We start from the raw sequence: 14,731 nt of genomic DNA on the forward strand, positions 1-14,731 counted from the left end.
ATATTGAATCTGAAGATTAGTCAAGAGCAAAATGATCCCCAAAAGTTACACACCTTGTGCTTTCTAAAAAGTGACATGAAATGGCATTTTCTTTCTCTCAGTGACACCTAATCAAACACACTTTATTGACAATCATTTACTTTTTCTTTTCTTTTTATCAAGCTAGCAGCAGAGAGACCTTTCCCGCTTGCTCATCATCGCATAAGCAAACCTTTCTTTAAGCCAGGCGTGTGTGACAGTGCAGCCCGCACAGCGATTCAGTCGCTCCCCCAGAGCAGATGGACTGGACTGCACTTCCTTAGTGGTTTGGGAGTGCTAAGTATGTGGTCTGTGGAGTAAACCTCTGGTAGCAACGCAGGAGCAAGCTGTCATTTTAATTGCAGGGCTCTGTTCAGGGATGCTGTTGTGTGTCTACTGCTGAGCTTACTCACACACAGACCTGCTGGTGGATTTATGAGTGTGGGTTGATGTTGCCTGTGAGACAGTAGATATGAGCTCCTGAAGCTAATCTGAACTGGAACCAGAAATCTGCTTGGCCTAAGAAACAACACTGTTGATGATAGAGGTGATATAAGGATAGTAAGACAAAATCTCAGAGCAGAAAAAAAAGGATGGGAACTAAGTCAAATGACAAAATGCTGATTCCTCCAGGGCATGGTCGGGTGCACATGACAAACAAGCCTTTTTAGCAATGCACAGAATAGACTCAGGACAGCCAACTTTACTACCATCTGTCATGGTGACTTTGGTTTGATATTGAGAATCTTCTTTCTGGGGACTATGAATTCTAAACACGCACACGCAAAATGGGATGGTCATAGATACAAGGAGACAATCAACTTGAATGCCTTAATACCAGACACATCGCACTGAGCACTGGAAAACCACCTGCATTGGTGCCATCAGGGACCAGATTGTTGCACACAGCAGCCCTGGGCAGAAGGGAGCTGAGCTGCCTTCTGCAGGGAGCACTCCTGCACTGGCTCTGTCAGTAGCCTGGTGCAGCCATAACCAAAATGCAGCATCCTTAAAGAGGGAGTCTGAGTGAACCCAGTACAAAATGTATTACAAATCCAATGAATGGCTGCTCCCCATGTTCTTCTCAGTTGAGTTTTTTTGAGATTTGGGATTTCTGTTTGTTCATTGTTTTCATATGCCATTGTGTTTCTGGTTTCTAGCTAGGATGACAATTACTGCTTTAAAGTGTCTCTGTTTTTGTTAGCACAATTCTACTAAGCTTTTATGGAAATATCAAGATCTTAGCAAGAGCTCCATGCAGGTGAACTCAAAATATTCATAATCTAGGGAGGTCAGATGATTTTTAGTAAGTAGCCACACTGAATCACAGATCTTAAACTGAGATTTAATTTTACTACAGAAATGTGAGCTCCAAGACATGAGCTTGGGGCCAGGCAATCCACAGAAATCTGAGGTTTGCTTCACTTCTCACTGCCAAATAGAGATATTTATTTCCAAACTCCTGCTGCCACCAATTGCATCAACTGGTATATTGCCTCCTTTGTCTTAGTAGTTAACTAATTAGATGCCACTATCTGCTTCAAAGAATCACTGCCTTCAAATACGTAATGTTTCAAATTCAAGTGTTAAGTGTTTCATGCAACTTCACCCTAAGAAATCTTTTTTTTCCAAATCACTTTGCAACACCAACTGGTCTATAAAAATGCTATGGAGCATTTGTGTTCCTCAACCCATTTGTACTTTTACTAGTTCTTTCCTGTCATGGTTTAACTCCAGCTGGCATCTAAGTACCATGCAGCTACTTGTTCACTCCCCCCTACCTCCAGTGAGACTGTGAGGAAAAGAGGAGAAAGTAAAACTCATGGGTTAAGATAAGAAAAATTTAATAATTGGAATAATTTATATTAATAACAGTAATCTTAATGAAAATGAGAGCAAGAGAGGAAGGAATAAAGCCCTCCACCCAAGACAAGTGATGCACAGTGCAATTGCTCACCACCCACCGACCAATGCTCAGCCCTCCAAGCAGCGATCAGCTCCTCTTGACCAACTCCCCAGTTTCTTTACTGAGCAAGGTGTTCCATGGTATGGAATATCCCTTTGGCCAGGTCAGGGCAGCTGTCCTCAGGGTGCTCCCTCTCAGCTTCTTGTGCACCTGCTCCCTGGCAGAACAGGACAAACTGGAAAGTCCTTCCCTTAGGGTCAGACCTCCTCCACTACACTGAAAACGTCAGTGTCTTACCAACAGTGTTCTCATGCTAAATGCAAACCACAGCACTACACCAGCTACTAAGAAGAAAGTGAAATCTATTGCAGACAAATCCAGGACATCTCCTTTCGAGAAGTATGAAGTCTGTATTGAATGTCTGTCTTTCCTTGTATTTGCACAGGATTTAACATGATGTCTCTAAAGCAAAACCAGGCATTACTAATAAGGATGTCAAAGTAGTCAGGGAGCTGTGTTAAAGTTTCATTTGAGCTTGCACCAAGTGATACAACTCCACTGTTACATATGAGTGAACTTGGCCCAAACAAAATCAATCCTACTACTAGAGGATTTTTAAAAGGTTTGTCTGCAATCTTCTGACACTTTACCTCATCACTGTCATCAGACAGTGGGTGATATAGTACTTGACTGGAAACTCCATGCAGGCACAAACTTCCTTTTGCTTCCCCACATAGAAAAGCTAAATTTGTGTTTCCAAATTTATACAAAGATCCACTTCAAGAATTAAGATTATCTTAGATAAAGGCATGCTTGTACAATAAACAAACAGTTGCAGTATGACTTTGGTTACACAACAATTTACCAATTAAGAATGTCAGTGAGGCCACAAATCTCCTGAGGAAAAATGGACCAAGAGATAAAACTACTCTGAAGGGACCATATTTCTTGTCTTCTAGGGAAAAGCCATCAGTCAGTGCTTCCTGGCTCTGCCCAAGAAACTTAAAACCCCCATGGGAGATATTAATTGTAATATTCCTTAAAACAACTGCTTGGAGCTTGAAACTTTCATCTGAGAGTTGGGGTTCATCAGTCTCCCCAAACAACCTTGTACATAAAACAGCTCTAAAGCCAACAGGATGAAGTGTTTGATGGTGCTGCTACATTCAGATGGTTTTGTGCTCACAGATCAGCCTGTGAAGGAAAATGGCTGGTGGGAGAGGCAGAAGATACCCTGGAACCTATCTGACAAGAGCAATATTCACCTATTCTTCTGCAAGAAGCAAGTAAAAACAGTCCTTCAACCCTATAAAACCAGAGGGAGAAAAAGGGTCTTACCATAATGATGAGATAAATTGCAAAATGCTGAGCCAAAACAGTAGTGGAGACCAGCCAAAAACTAATGACTTGAGGGTGAACACAGGACTAAGGAATGGGAATTAATTGTGGTGACCAGAACAGAACTGACAAGGGAGGAGAACTGGAGAGCTGAATAATTAGGAGCCAGAGAGAGAGAGGCAGAATGCAGCTGGTGTATTGCCAGCCTGTTGGCCACAGCCATGCTGAGCTGGAGTTAAAACCTGAAAAATCAGACAAGATCAATTGTGACTGGTACCTTAAAACCCAACAGCAACATTTTTTTCATCTAGAAAGCAATACTGAATAATAATAAAATATCTGGGGTTGCCTTTTTCAAATTTCTTGAAACATAAATGCCAGATAGTCTCCTAAGAAATAAAAAATAGGAGGACAACAACCAGTTCCAGAAAACAAGACCTGTAGGTGTTAATTTAGGATGTTTTTTATAAAACAAAAATCAAACCTAAAGCAGGTCATTGAAGTGAGAAAAGGCTTTTATGATATGTAACTGGAACTAGGAGTTGGAAAAGCCAGAGATTTATTTGTGGCTCTTCCAATTATTTATTTTTATGCACTGTGAGTAACAGCTCTTTGAATTTAGATTTTAAAACTGACATGTTTTTTTATGTCTTTTCTAGCTAAAGATACCATGCATAGAACTAACACTGCACTTATTATAGTAGGTGCATAACACTGAACTTATAATAATAGGGCCATAAAACATAGGAATTTTGCCAAAAGAATTTTAATAGCTACAGAGATTTAAAGAAAATAAGGTTTTAATCCCAGCATTTCAAGGGAAATTATCAGCAAGCTATTGAACATATTCTGTGTCCACAATTAATTAAGCAAGTTGTTAAGTGATTGTGACTCACACGAGTCTGCCTTTTGATCTGACTATGCTGAACAGATTTCTTTATTCTTCTGTGAATTGAAGATATGCTGAAGTCCCAGTATTAAAGAGGTGAAGGGGAAGAGAGGATGAGTTCTCTGAGGCTGGATTCTCCTCCTCATGCTGTTGCAGACTGTGGAGTCCTCAAGTGGCATTGAAAGTACAATTGAAAGTGTTTTGTTTGTATATACATCAACTTGAGGGCTGCAGAGTCTCTCTAGGCAGTCATTATCACTGAAACTACAAAGTTTTGGTTCCCTAATATCTAAACAGAATCTTCCTTGTTTTGATTTATCCCTTTATTTTTGACCAGGCTGCTGCACTCACTTCAATAATATGTTCCTAACATGAATGGACATTGCAACATCACAGCCTCCTTTGGTCTTACTTGTTTTCTCTGAAGTGTTGAGTGACTTTACTACTCTCTTCTGGGCCAGGGGTTATTATGAATTTCTTGGAGATGATGCTTGCAGGACTTCCACTAGAGTTTTACAGGAGGAGTTCAGAGGATTGTTGTTGTACTTCTGCCCATATACACAACAACAGGACTTGCTCATTTTGCAGTAGATGGCCTCTACTGAACTTTGCTAATTTATGTGGCACAGTGATGACCAGATCCTGTGCAGTCTAGCACAGGTAGTTGCTCCCTTTTGTGTGTAGCTGACTCTTCTTGGGTCTTGAGTTGTCTCTTGAATAGCATTGTCTTTTTTCAGACCATCTTTCTCTTTTCCCAAGATCTTTTTTTTATCATTATTATTTTTTATTCCACCTGTGCACTACTAGCAGTCCTTTTCTCTGGCAGTGTCTTTAAGTGAGGGTGAGGATTCTGCTGCCTGCTTCTTTAACACAAACACTTGAATTAGAATGAGTACCATCATCACTATTTGCTGTAAGGGATCTGTATGTGTAAATTTTAAAGAAAAAGTTGTCCAGATAATAAACTCTGAGAACCTGCTCAAATGCTAGATGATAGTCCTTATTTACAAGTGTGGACATGGACAGTAAATATCAAACAATATTAAGATACGATGGTAAATGTTACCTTGTTAGTGGCATTTGCACAATTTTTATTGTACTTTGCTCCCAAAATATATTCTGCTGCATTCACCTTTATTTGCTTTCTTTTTGATTTGACTAGATTTTGAAATATCTTGTTAGATTCATCACAGATGTCATCTTTCAAAGAGGGTACTATTTCCCACCCTTCCTCTTAACCTGGCAGCTGCTCCTTCAGTGTGGATATCACATAAATGAGGCATTTCATTATGCACCTTTTTATTTCTTTACCCCTTTCATTTTTAAAAGACGAGTGGCAATGACATGTTTAATGTGACTTACTTTTCTACCTTTTTTGCTGAGAGAAATGTATAACCCAAAATCTATGAACTTTTTTGAGTTCATCTCTTTTGATGCACTGTTCTTTAGACAACTTTTCTTTTAGATTCTCTTTCTTCTTTCCCCCTCCCCATCAGTAACATCTTTTTTTAGGATTCTTCATATTTTATAGTTTTGTTTTTTTTTTTTTTTCCTTTGTTCCCTCTGTCCTGACCTCAGGGGACCATTCTTCCCCCAGCAGTCTGCCTCTTCCCTTCCCCACCCTGTTCCCAGGAACTCTCCACTCCTCCTACAGCCCCTGCTCCCCCAGAGTGAAGGGAAAGGGGTGTGGGACAAATTCCTGAGGAGGAGAGTTCCTGTGCACGGCAGGGACATCCCTCCTCTCTGCTGGGGAGGTGTCTCTGGGAACCTCAGGAGATACCAGGGAGGTCAATTATTCCTTAGCTTAGGTGAATGGAGACAAACAAAAAGTGTGACTCTGGTGCCCGGGACTGATGGAAGTCAGGAAGTGGGTACTGGGGCCATTGACTCCCAGCATCACAATTTGGAATAAGTAAGGGAGCTTGAGCTTCTTCCATGGTAAGAGTGAGGTGAAGGTGTCCACAGAATGATGCAGAATGTCTCTGTTATTAAAGAAAGTGTCTGTGGGAGGCAGGAATGAAGATTAAAGTGCAAGACTAGGAAATATTTCTAAGTCCTGGTCCATACTGGTCTGGGTGGTAGCTCTGGTGACACCAGTGAACAGGCCTGTGGAAGCTCATGTTGTGCCTAAAGCACCGATAAAATGTTTTGGGAGAGGAGGCACAAAGGTGGAATTTCATCAGTGGATAGAGTACAGTTCAGACATTTAGATAGACATGCTCAACTAATGAGACTTCCAAAAAGTTGTTTTTAGGGAGCTTTTAAGTTTTTAATTCCTAAGTCATTTTGGATGACTCCATTTCTCCTTCCTCCATCCCTTCTGAAGCAGTTCGGCAACCTTTCTTGACTAGCAAGGTTTTGCCTTATTTCTCTTCTCTTGATTTCCTTCTCAGCTGTTTTCCTAATCCTTTTCTGACAGTGTGGGAGACCCCAGCCATAAGGGAATAGCTGAAGCTGCTATCCCACCAGTGCATTTGTGTGCAGAGGGGAATTTTCACTTCCATCTTTATTTTTGTCCATAAGGAGAAAATTGAAATATTAGACTTCAACTTTGTTCCAAAGGGCTTCTTCCCAGTGCAATTCCCATCACACAGACCCATATCATCTATATTTTATGTATACTTGTGGTATTGGGAAAAAAAAGACAGGTCCCACATCCAACCAACTAAAAAAACAAGCATGGAAGATATGATTTTTAGATGCCTCTTCTGCTGCTGGTCAGAGCTAAGTGGAACAACAGAAAAAATACTTTCTCAAACCTTATTGCTGTATTAAAACTGTACTCTGGGATTCCCATATGCAAGGAGTGCTGTGTTTTTCCTGCCCCAAAATATACTTCCACTGAAATCAGAGATGTGAAACCTTTCAGACCAGCTTTAAAATGCACTTACCCTTTGTTCCTAAAATTGTGCTTGCTAGCTGGATGTTAGTGGTGGAATCCCTTCGGTACATTAGGGTGGGCTAGTGGGGTATACTTGGGTTTTTTTCCTGAAAGCTGGTTTGGATTTCTCCTGCTTCTTCTCTCACTCCAGACCACAGGATGTGCTGGGAATGCACCTTTGTCTCTAGAAAGCTTTTGAAGACAGCCTCTTTCCACAGAAAGCATGGACTAGGTGGAGTGGCTTTGATTATTTTGTGCCTTTTAATAAGAAAGGAAAAAGCAAGTGTTTACAGGCCAGAAGACTTCAAGGAATATGGGAGAGAGAAGTGATAAAAACAACAAAGCTAGCTACTTTTATTGTGCATCTAAATAAAGATTTTTTTTAATATGTTACCCCCATAGCATAGCAATGGGGAAAAGGAGAAAAAAAAAAGAAGGAAAAAAAAGCAAGAAAGAGTAGGCAAGAAAATACCTTTCTACCCTTTCCATGCCCAACATGGTGAAGATGTCTGATGTTGCTTGGAGAACTGCATCCTTTTCACATCCTGAGAGCTTCTGCACCGGGAGGGAGGTCATTAGTCCTCTTTACTGAGGCCTTGCCATCTTGTGCATGCAGCTCTACTAAAGAAAATCTGTCTGCAGCCGTCAGAATCAGTCCTTCATGTAACACAGAAATGGCTTTTTTTAGCAACTCCATCCCCTGCATAGTCCTATGTTTCTGTTTTATAGGTACTGACATGGTAGGACCTGCATGGCCTGTGTATCAGCACTGATCTGCTGCACTGCTGCTGCAGTCTCCTGCAAAGGAAAAATGTGTAATCTGAATGGTACTACTATGAATTGTGTAATGCTTACTACAAAAAAATATTCATTAGAGAAATTCACTGGATGGGACTATTTTGCTATTCATTATAGCCCATTATTTGAGAAAATTAAATAGAGTATAAAATCGGAAACAAAAGAAGGAAGCCAAAGAAATTTTCTTTACCACAGTAGGGCAAGCTAATTAGGTATTATCAAAAGCCTGGTGATTTTTTTTTTTCCTTCCTTTTTCCTCCCGTAGTCCTGAAGTGATCATATACCTCTTTTTTCCATTTGACATTTTCGGTTTTCTTTCATGCTGAGCATTGTGATACGTGTGCTGACAGCCGACCGGTATTCACGGGAAGCGCATAAACGCGGTATTCGGCTGTCCCTCTGTCCCCTCCGCTGCGCGCAGCGATTTCGGGTTTCCCTCCCGCACCGCCCCGAGCGCGCTGCCGGCCGTGCGCGGCGGGGCAGCAGCGACCCCTGCGGGTGAGCGCGGGAACCGCGCCGCCAGCGGCAGCGCCTCCGCGGCCGCGCTCGCACCGGCGCTCCCTGTCCGGGGCTAACCAAGCACCTCCTGTCGTATCCCACCAGAAAGACTGGAAGATTTTTTTGTCAGGTTACGTCAGAAGAGACCGTCTGCTTCTAAGGGGATCCCTGGGAACCAGGGTCGCTGCGCTACTTGAGTTCCTTCCTGGATGTTGGGGTTTTATCGAGATGTATTTGGTTTGTCAGGAGCTTACTTCAGTAGCCAGTGGCGCTTGGTTTAAGAAGAAAAAATCAGAGTGCTGTGGAACCAGATATAAAGTACCTCCAAAGGAAGAAGCAATAGTGACAGCCACGGAGCAAAGCCAGTACATCCAGGTCTGATTCGACTCTGGAGACATGCAGAGGCTGAGGACTGATGGAATAACCAGTTCTACTTCTACTAGTATCACGTCCCCAGCAAAGACTGCCCTGCTTCCAGCTGGTTGCCCACAGGGAAGGGGAATTTGGAAATAATTAATGGGAGCACATAGTTGTTCCTGTTTTCCTCCAGGGCAATGAGATTTTGGACCTATGATCTATAAGCAAACAAGCTGTTCAGAAGGAGACCAATTGCCTTCTGATTTTAGGGAGACCCTCTTGACAAAGGCCAAAATATTACTGGTTGACAGCTGCCAGATTGCAGCAGTTTGGTCTGTATTGCTCGCCACATTTCATTTGTTCTTCATTTGTTAATTTCTGTATCTTGTTAAGAATGAGAAACCAAATCTAAAAGCTGTGCTTGATTTTCCTGGTCTTCCACCTGCACAGTTGCATTGATTTTGGTCTTTTCTCTTCTTCTCCAGAACCCCTACTACCTCTGATGGGATTTCTGAAAAACTCTGACTCTGTATTTCAACCTTTTTTTTTTTTTTTTTTTTTTTTTTTTTTTTTTTTAATATATATATCCCATTCCAGCTTTACCAAAGAACCTGTGCTCTGCCTGTAAGGGCAGCAGGTAAACCAGGAATAGGCACCCTAACAGCCACAGGCACTGAACCATTTTGGGGAGGTTTTTCTGTTGAGTATCATGTATGAGGAGGATCTACTCTCCAGTTTTGAAAGCTGGAGGATGAAAGAAATACTTTCTCTCCATTAGTAAAAGAGAACTAACCTTCATAACATAATGTTTAATGAAAAATATTATAGGTATTTATATGTAATATTGTTTTATGTCTGGAGTTGATACTACAGGAAAAAATTGTGCTGGCTTTAGGGGGTAGAGAAAAAGTTTGTCTTTGCTTGGATATATAGCACTACCCTTTGGGATGGTGTCATTTGATAATTCCTGCCACATGTTCTTATGAGTAGGATGTTTTTGTTTCCTTACTGTGTCTCCCCTCAAGTCCTGCTGGGTAATATTTCAGATGGTCACGGTCAGAAAAGGCATGTGACAACTTCCAGATGTTCAAATAATCAAAGCGATCTGCAGATCTAAGGGAGCACACCAACAAACAAATGGAGGATAACTTGAAGGGCTGCAGTCTAGGTGGGGGGTCACGTTAAGAGGTGGTGTAGCAGGCTGAATGATAGTCTTTTATTATCTGGAGAATTCACTGATGTCTAGATCATTTGCTAAAAATGAGGTAGTCTGATGATGATGAGTGGCTGGGCAGGCAGTAAAAACCTAAAACATGGGGTCTGGTTGTGGTTTTCCCACAGCTTGGAGCAGAGCTGGCTTCTCTGGGATGTGAGGAAGGTGCTCATAGAGTGCCATAGCTCTGAGCTGAGCTGGTCTTCAGCTTGCGTGATGCATCTGAGACTAAGAAATGCCTTGCTGTCATCCACACCACCACAGCATCTGGGGCTGCATCCTTGCGGAGCTGGTGGTGCCTGAGACAGACCTGTGTTCAGCTGAGAGAGGGGAAGGCACATCTCAGCTCAGAGAAGCCTGTGTGCTTCTGTTTTGCTCCAACCTGGCTTGTACAGGCACCTTGTATAGGCAGCTTTTAGATTTGGTTTGGGTACTAATAGCTAGTTCTAAGCTGAGTTTGGGGAGCACTTAATCAAAGCCCTTTATCACCCCAGGTGGCTTTTGTTAGTCCATCCTCCCAGCTTTATAGAAACAGACAAGACAATTAAAAATGTGCAGTGGGACAGAGCATTCCTCTTTGGGAATGTAGAACCATTCATCATCAAGATTTAAAGAGCTCATATTAGTCACTGGCAGCCTGGTGTTCATAGAGATGAATCTGCATGACTGTGATGCGGTGTGTATGGAGCAGCAAGGAACACCAGGATGGAGGATGCATGTGGCTTCTGTGACACAGACTGAACAGTCCTGTCTCTGGTCATAGGAGGGACAATGTTCACTCCCCATGGGATCCTGCAGCAAGTTTCCTGGTGCCTTTTTGTACCCTGGCATTTGATGTCACAGTGCCTGCACTGCTGGCACACCCTTTGAAACAGATGTTCTCTGCATGTGCCTGCTCTGTGTGCGACTGGCACAGCTCTGCTGGAAGATTGCTTTCCAAATCCTTCCAGTGATGGAAAGGGGCAGGCAGTATTACTACTACTATTTCTACTACTACTAATTTGTTTGGAAACACTGCTGGCTCAAAACCTGGCTCAGCTGCTGATGAAGAAGGGAAGATTTGCTCATGTCAAGAGAGTTCCTCAGGTTTTGAACTACAGGCTGATGCTTTTGAGGCATAACTATTTGGGACATTGCTACTAACTGTTCTTCTCCCTTGGTAATAAGGCTTTATATGATATTTTGTGCAATTCTATATGGGTCTTTTGCTGCTTGGGAAGTAATGGTGTAGTGTGCTAGAAAATTCAGTGCCACTCTAGGAAAAGGAGCAGCTTTGTGACAGATTGTCCATCATCAGTGGCTGCTTTTGTCAGCTGGCTTCTCCATATGGCATTCCTGGAGCACCTGGAGAATTTTGGACAAAATTTCTTTGGTTTTGTGCAAATAATACTTTTATATGTGCATGGAAGGGGAAAGACCGATACACTGCTCTCCTGGAGAATCAGACTGGTGCCAGTGTGCTTGGAGGGGCCTTAGCCTGAGGAGAGCATTGTTAGCAGCGGCAGGGGCTTGGAAGAGACACACCACAACATGGGCAAACACACAAAAGAGAGGAGGATCCTGCAATGCATGAGAACACTGAATGTGCTGCAGGAAAGTGGTGGCCATGAAAAATTAGGTCTGGACCATATAACATATTTACTGTGACGGCTCATCTCTGTCCCGATCCATGTTCGTAAGACTGAGCTAACAAGGTCGTCTTATGTAGTAAACTATGAAAATATTGGAGGCCTGTGTTCTTCTACTAGCTGGGACATCAACAGCACATGCTTCCATCATTAATAATGTGGTTGTCAAGACTGCAAGCTCTTTGCTCATGTTCACAGGGAAAGATATAATTATGTATGTATGGTATATTAAAAATGGAAACCATTCATTGCACTGGAAGCCAAATCAAAAAGGACAGATGGGGAGATGTGATAAGGGAAATAAAGCTACAACAAACCAGAAAACTGTGGTAGAAACAAACTACGTGGCCTCTATCTACCAACTACCCATCTGTTGGTCATCCAACAATCTCTACTAGCTACATATTTGGATGTTACTATTTAAAAAACAGACAAGGGAGCAGCATGTGGAGGTCTGTCTAGGACAGAGGAAAGAGACTAAAGGACCTTTTTACTGGCTGGTAAATTCATGCCTGGTCTCCCTTCAAGATTTCATAGTTTAGAAAGAATTTCAGTTTGTTCTTCAAAAGATGCGTCAGTCTGTTCTGGATTAAGAAGACAATCTGCCTTCCACATTTACTCCCCCTACAAAAACTGATTTTTTTGTCATTTAGTTTCAGACACATTTCTTAACAAGTTGGGTTTCTTTGTGGTTAAATTTAAATTCAGTCCTTCCTGAATCCTATAAAGCTCGCTATGTGGTGTTTGTCCTTTCATGGTCATTATTGATGCATACTCTCTGGACTCACTGTGCTCTACTAAATTATTTTGTCAGGTTAAAAACTGAAAATTAAAACATTCTCTAAGAGGGAGGGCTGCAAATATAATTACATAACAAAAATTCCCCAATAATTTCCAAGCAATTTTAAATTGAAGATAAATCTTTCCTTTACTACCAGATGTGATCTTCCCAAAGCTTCAGACATGAATAACCTCTCTGAATTTTCCTGCTATTTCAATGTCCTCTCCATACAGAAACCAGCCTCTGCCTCAACAACCTATTCAGGAAAATTTGGAAACAAGGCCAATGACTGATATCTTTATCCATTAAAATCAATGATCATACATATTTTAATTTACTTCCTCAATTTTCATTCCCTTCCATTACTTGTTTGCAGCTGAACCTCCATTTTCCTCCCTCTGACTCTGCCTTTTTTTTAATGGGAATCTAGAAGTTCCCTCTATTTTCCTTTAGAAAGTCAGAGACCTTATCTTTCTTTACAGTCTCTAGTCTCTTTCCTTTATTTTAATAGCCATCATTCTCTGTTGACTGCAGATCTTGGCTGTATCCTGATAAAGTCAACAGAAAGGTTTTCCCTGGAATTTCAGACGTGTTTCCATATTGGTTTTTCTTTCCACTTCTCTCCTTTCTCTTCTTGATGCCTGGCTGGCCGATATAAACAAACATTTTCAGAACAACTTGTCCTAAGCTGACTAAACTGGTAAATAACAGATAAATATAGTTTCAATTGGGAACAGCTTTCTGGCAAAGGATGGAGAACAGCGCTAAAGAAGAATTTTTCTCACCTTGAGTCATGGGACCTGGTTGGTTAAATTAAAACAATTTACTTAACCTGTAGAATACGCAAACAGCAGAAATGTCCTTTACTTTTACTGATACTTTGTGCTACCTACAGTACCCTTGTTGTTGTGAAACAAAAATAGACCACTTTTCTTTCTTTCTTTGAATTCAAAGCAGCAAAAGCCTACTTTGTATATTTAAGCAAAGGCGCAGGCTTTTTTTTTTTTCAGTAATTCTTTTTTTTTTTTAACCACCACCACCAAAAAGCTCTGTCATAAGCTTCAAGCCTCAACATGTAATGATAGAATTATAAATTCCTTGGTGTCCTAAGGCTGGCTACCTCCTGTCATAACTCAGTCTTGCTGCTACACATTATTGTCTTCTTATCAAAGTGCACTTCACTGATCATACAAAAGGGATGTTGCTATGTTTGTTAAGATGATAATTTGCATATTTGCTATGAAGCATACAGAGGACTTTTATATATATTTTTATATGTGTTTATTCATACAGAGGGGCTAGAAATATAGGTATTACAGTGCTTTTGATATATAGACAGAAAATAAAAAAACAATTTACAATAATAAGTAATTGTATTTTGAAATTTATTGTAATAAATTATAGCAATAGTTCACACAACCCAGCTATTATCTCAGATTGTCTCTCTGCAGAATCACAAAAACAATCTGAGTCATCCTGACTTGATTCATGTTCAGTTCCTTTCTGGGAAGACTTCCCTCACCATCAGGCCGCCTGGTAGCATTTTTTCTTCTGTGAAAGCTCAAATTCTGTACAACAGTCCCACAGCCTATGGCGGGTTCTGCAGTATGAATCATGGAAAATATGCATCCGTGCTTGTTTGCAGCTGGTTATGTTTGCTGAGGACCATGTGGAAGAAGAACTATGCAATTTTTTCCTCCATGAGATGTGTCTTTTTAGCACTCTGATGGGAATGGATTAATAGAGACTTACCAAGAATATCAAAAGATGCTCAGCACTTCAAAGAGGAAAAAAAAAGTGGAGTTGACATGCAGAGCCAAGGTTTTTCAGAAAGAAAGTGAATTTGGCTTCATGAATAAAGCAAGACACAAGAGAGTTGTTTCCCTTTTTCTCCAGGGTCCTTTTCATGGCCTGTCACTAAATTCATGTGAAACTTTTATTTATTTTTTGTGTGGCTTTCATTTCATGTACATATGTTATATGAATTGCTACATGCAGAATATATTTTTAAATTAGTTAATGGAGCTGATTAATTAATAACTTGCTGCTCTTACCTGAAAAGCAGGATAGGAACACAGAAAATTACTTGCACTTGCTACCCTGCCTTACATTGTTTGAGAGAGGCCTCTCTGAGCTGAAAATGCAGCACAGTAACTTTATATAATATCTTAGACATAAAATGAATAATAATGTGTGACTTCAGGGAAATGAAGGTATGCAGAGTACCAATGACACTGGCTAATATTTCTGCAGTTAAACAGTTCAGCAGTGAGCAGCCTTGCTTCTGACAGTGTCCTGGAAAATATGGTACAAATTTTACTATTAGTAATAGAAGCATAAAATCATCACTGAAAACATTACAATTATTACAAAGCTTATCAGATTCCTCCATCTAAAATGAGGACTGAAGGAACTTTAGAAGCA

The 14,731-nt window shown here is 40.9% G+C and overlaps 1 protein-coding gene across 4 annotated transcripts in view; it reads left to right on the plus strand.

The window, feature by feature from the left end:
- Window positions 1-14,731, plus strand: part of RGS7 (regulator of G protein signaling 7) — a 275,082-nt gene that overhangs the window by 237,316 nt on the left and 23,035 nt on the right. The gene's annotated exons all lie outside the window — the stretch shown is intronic.

The sequence above is a fragment of the Lonchura striata genome, chromosome 3, assembly GCF_050655825.1.
Source record: "Lonchura striata isolate lonStrDom1 chromosome 3, ASM5065582v1, whole genome shotgun sequence".
In the NCBI taxonomy this organism is placed as follows: Eukaryota; Metazoa; Chordata; class Aves; order Passeriformes; family Estrildidae; genus Lonchura; species Lonchura striata.